The sequence below is a fragment of the Syngnathus scovelli genome, chromosome 14 (genome assembly GCF_024217435.2).
Source record: "Syngnathus scovelli strain Florida chromosome 14, RoL_Ssco_1.2, whole genome shotgun sequence".
In the NCBI taxonomy this organism is placed as follows: Eukaryota; Metazoa; Chordata; class Actinopteri; order Syngnathiformes; family Syngnathidae; genus Syngnathus; species Syngnathus scovelli.
The window spans coordinates 6,185,001-6,190,000 of record NC_090860.1 but is presented as its reverse complement, the minus strand read 5'-3'; the positions used below and the strand labels follow the sequence as shown (position 1 = coordinate 6,190,000).

General features: G+C 66.8%; 1 non-coding gene across 1 annotated transcript; it reads right to left on the bottom strand.

The window, feature by feature from the left end:
* Positions 1 to 350: 350 nt before the first annotated feature.
* On the bottom strand, positions 351 to 469 carry LOC125981595 (5S ribosomal RNA). Its single transcript, XR_007486083.1, has one exon. It is a non-coding gene; the product is annotated as a 5S ribosomal RNA (ribosomal RNA).
* Positions 470 to 5,000: the final 4,531 nt, after the last annotated feature.

Here is a 5,000-nt window from a genome sequence, read left to right as displayed (position 1 = left end):
TATGCGGTAGCACGAATTTGCCGTTGCGACCTGCATTTTGCTGAATCAAAATAAATGCCTTGAAAAGTTTAAAAACACTTCATGGAAGTGTTGTGTTGGGTTCTTTTACAACTCAAGCCTGCTGCTTTGAGTTCACAGGGAGCCATGCTCACTGTACATAGTCTGCTCTCTAGCGGTAAAAAATTTAACTACAATGCTGTGGATGTCACCACATAATATAGCTTTCAAACTCGTGTTATAGTTTCAATGTCGGAGTTTAAATTAGGCTTGCTGTTTCCGGATGCCATTCGTGATGGGTGTTGTAAAAAATAGCTTCTTAAACGATTGAAGTGCACATAAGAAAAAGAAAAAGCTTACAGCACCTGGTATTCCCAGGCGGTCTCCCATCCAAGTACTAACCAGGCCCGACCCTGCTTAGCTTCCGAGATCGGACGAGATCGGGCGTTCTCAGGGTAGTATGGCCGTAAGCCGTGAGGTGACCCAACATTTTGCATTTTATAGACACAATCGCCCCTGAAACTAGCGAGCGAGCCAATGAAGCCTTCAAAACTGCTTCGGCACATGGAGACCAAGCATCCTGCATTAAAAGACAAACCTTAACCACTTCGGGTTTCATTGTCTCCGATTACGCCTGGATGGGACCGTGCGCACGAGCCAAGTGGACGAAAATAGCCCCCGCCGAGCGGATCGGCTGTTTATAAGCACCGCGGAGGTGGTCGCGGCGCCTCATTCGACTTCCAGCGGCCGGCGAGCCCGCGCACCCGCCCGGCACATCCGGGAGGCCGTGCGCACGAGCCAAGTGGCCGAAAATAGCCCCCGCCGAGCGGATCGGCTGTTTATAAGCACCGCGGAGGTGGTCGCGGCGCCTCATTCGACTTCCAGCGGCCGGCGAGCTCGCGCACCCGCCCGGCACATCCGGGAGGCCGTGCGCACGAGCCAAGTGGCCGAAAATAGCCCCCGCCGAGCGGATCGGCTGTTTATAAGCACCGCGGAGGTGGTCGCGGCGCCTCATTCGACTTCCAGCGGCCGGCGAGCTCGCGCACCCGCCCGGCACATCCGGGAGGCCGTGCGCACGAGCCAAGTGGCCGAAAATAGCCCCCGCCGAGCGGATCGGCTGTTTATAAGCACCGCGGAGGTGGTCGCGGCGCCTCATTCGACTTCCAGCGGCCGGCGAGCTCGCGCACCCGCCCGGCACATCCGGGAGGCCGTGCGCACGAGCCAAGTGGCCGAAAATAGCCCCCGCCGAGCGGATCGGCGGTTTATAAGCACCGCGGAGGTGGTCGCGGCGCCTCATTCGACTTCCAGCGGCCGGCGAGCTCGCGCACCCGCCCGGCACATCCGGGAGGCCGTGCGCACGAGCCAAGTGGCCGAAAATAGCCCCCGCCGAATGGATCGGCTGTTTATAAGCACCGCAGAGGTGGTCGCGGCGCCTCATTCGACTTCCGGCGGGCGGCGAGCTCGCGCACCCGCCCGGCACATCCGGGAGGCCGTGCGCACGAGCCAAGTGGCCGAAAATAGCCCCCGCCGAGCGGATCGGCGGTTTATAAGCACCGCGGAGGTGGTCGCGGCGCCTCATTCGACTTCAAGCGGCCGGCGAGCTCGCGCACCCGCCCGGCACATCCGGGAGGCCGTGCGCACGAGCCAAGTGGCCGAAAATAGCCCCCGCCGAGCGGATCGGCTGTTTATAAGCACCGCGGAGGTGGTCGCGGCGCCTCATTCGACTTCCAGCGGCCGGCGAGCCCGCGCACCCGCCCGGCACATCCGGGAGGCCGTGCACACGAGCCAAGTGGCCGAAAATAGCCCCCGCCGAGCGGATCGGCTGTTTATAAGCACCGCGGAGGTGGTCGCGGCGCCTCATTCGACTTCCAGCGGCCCGCGAGCTCGCGCACCCGCCCGGCACATCCGGGAGGCCGTGCGCACGAGCCAAGTGGCCGAAAATAGCCCGCGCCGAGCGGATCGGCTGTTTATAAGCACCGCGGAGGTGGTCGCGGCGCCTCATTCGACTTCCAGCTGCCGGCGAGCCCGCGCACCCGCCTGGCACATCCGGGAGGCCGTGCGCACGAGCCAAGTGGCCGAAAATAGCCCCCGCCGAGCGGATCGGCTGTTTATAAGCACCCCGGGGGTGGTCGCGGCGCCTCATTCGACTTCCAGCGGCCGGCGAGCTCGCGCACCCGCCCGGCACATCCGGGAGGCCGTGCGCACGAGCCAAGTGGACGAAAATAGCCCCCGCCGAGCGGATCGGCTGTTTATAAGCACCGCGGAGGTGGTCGCGGCGCCTCATTCGACTTCCAGCGGCCGGCGAGCCCGCGCACCCGCCCGGCACATCCGGGAGGCCGTGCGCACGAGCCAAGTGGCCGAAAATAGCCCCCGCCGAGCGGATCGGCTGTTTATAAGCACCGCGGAGGTGGTCGCGGCGCCTCATTCGACTTCCAGCGGCCGGCGAGCTCGCGCACCTTCCCGGCACATCCGGGAGGCCGTGCGCACGAGCCAAGTGGACGAAAATAGCCCCCGCCGAACGGATCGGCTGTTTATAAGCACCGCGGAGGTGGTCGCGGCGCCTCATTCGACTTCCAGCTGCCGGCGAGCCCGCGCACCCGCCCGGCACATCCGGGAGGCCGTGCGCACGAGCCAAATGGCCGAAAATAGCCCCCGCCGAGCGGATCGGCTGTTTATAAGCACCGCGGAGGTGGTCGCGGCGCCTCATTCGACTTCCAGCGGCCGGCGAGCTCGCGCACCCGCCCGGCACATCCGGGAGGCCGTGCGCACGAGCCAAGTGGCCGAAAATAGCCCCCGCCGAGCGGATCGGCTGTTTATAAGCACCGCGGAGGTGGTCGCGGCGCCTCATTCGACTTCCAGCGGCCGGCGAGCTCGCGCACCCGCCCGGCACATCCGGGAGGCCGTGCGCACGAGCCAAGTGGCCGAAAATAGCCCGCGCCGAGCGGATCGGCTGTTTATAAGCACCGCGGAGGTGGTCGCGGCGCCTCATTCGACTTCCAGCGGCCGGCGAGCTCGCGCACCCGCCCGGCACATCCGGGAGGCCGTGCGCACGAGCCAAGTGGCCGAAAATAGCCCGCGCCGAGCGGATCGGCTGTTTATAAGCACCGCGGAGGTGGTCGCGGCGCCTCATTCGACTTCAAGCGGCCGGCGAGCTCGCGCACCCGCCCGGCACATCCGGGAGGCGGTGCGCACGAGCCAAGTGGCCGAAAATAGCCCCCGCCGAGCGGATCGGCTGTTTATAAGCACCGCGGAGGTGGTCGCGGCGCCTCATTCGACTTCCAGCGGCCGGCGAGCCCGCGCACCCGCCTGGCACATCCGGGAGGCCGTGCGCACGAGCCAAGTGGCCGAAAATAGCCCCCGCCGAGCGGATCGGCTGTTTATAAGCACCGCGGGGGTGGTCGCGGCGCCTCATTCGACTTCCAGCGGCCGGCGAGCTCGCGCACCCGCCCGGCACATCCGGGAGGCCGTGCGCACGAGCCAAGTGGACGAAAATAGCCCCCGCCGAGCGGATCGGCTGTTTATAAGCACCGCGGAGGTGGTCGCGGCGCCTCATTCGACTTCCAGCGGCCGGCGAGCCCGCGCACCCGCCCGGCACATCCGGGAGGCCGTGCGCACGAGCCAAGTGGCCGAAAATAGCCCCCGCCGAGCGGATCGGCTGTTTATAAGCACCGCGGAGGTGGTCGCGGCGCCTCATTCGACTTCCAGCGGCCGGCGAGCTCGCGCACCCGCCCGGCACATCCGGGAGGCTGTGCGCACGAGCCAAGTGGCCAAAAATAGCCCCCGCCGAGCGGATCGGCTGTTTATAAGCACCGCGGAGGTGGTCGCGGCGCCTCATTCGACTTCCAGCGGCCGGCGAGCTCGCGCACCCGCCCGGCACATCCGGGAGGCCGTGCGCACGAGCCAAGTGGCCGAAAATAGCCCGCGCCGAGCGGATCGGCTGTTTATAAGCACCGCGGAGGTGGTCGCGGCGCCTCATTCGACTTCAAGCGGCCGGCGCGCTCGCGCACCCGCCCGGCACATCCGGGAGGCCGTGCGCACGAGCCAAGTGGCCGAAAATAGCCCCCGCCGAGCGGATCGGCTGTTTATAAGCACCGCGGAGGTGGTCGCGGCGCCTCATTCGACTTCCAGCGGCCGGCGAGCTCGCGCACCGGCCCGGCACATCCGGGAGGCCGTGCGCACGAGCCAAGTGGCCGAAAATAGCCCCCGCCGAGCGGATCGGCTGTTTATAAGCACCGCGGAGGTGGTCGCGGCGCCTCATTCGACTTCCAGCGGCCGGCGAGCTCGCGCACCCGCCCGGCACATCCGGGAGGCCGTGCGCACGAGCCAAGTGGCCGAAAATAGCCCCCGCCGAGCGGATCGGCTGTTTATAAGCACCGCGGAGGTGGTCGCGGCGCCTCATTCGACTTCCAGCGGCCGGCGAGCTCGCGCACCCGCCCGGCACATCCGGGAGGCCGTGCGCACGAGCCAAGTGGACGAAAATAGCCCCCGCCGAGCGGATCGGCTGTTTATAAGCACCGCGGAGGTGGTCGCGGCGCCTCATTCGACTTCCAGCGGCCGGCGAGCCCGCGCACCCGCCCGGCACATCCGGGAGGCCGTGCGCACGAGCCAAGTGGCCGAAAATAGCCCCCGCCGAGCGGATCGGCTGTTTATAAGCACCGCGGAGGTGGTCGCGGCGCCTCATTCGACTTCCAGCGGCCGGCGAGCTCGCGCACCCGCCCGGCACATCCGGGAGGCCGTGCGCACGAGCCAAGTGGCCGAAAATAGCCCCCGCCGAGCGGATCGGCTGTTTATAAGCACCGCGGAGGTGGTCGCGGCGCCTCATTCGACTTCCAGCGGCCGGCGAGCTCGCGCACCCGCCCGGCACATCCGGGAGGCCGTGCGCACGAGCCAAGTGGCCGAAAATAGCCCCCGCCGAGCGGATCGGCTGTTTATAAGCACCGCGGAGGTGGTCGCGGCGCCTCATTCGACTTCCAGCGGCCGGCGAGCTCGCGCACCCGCCCGGC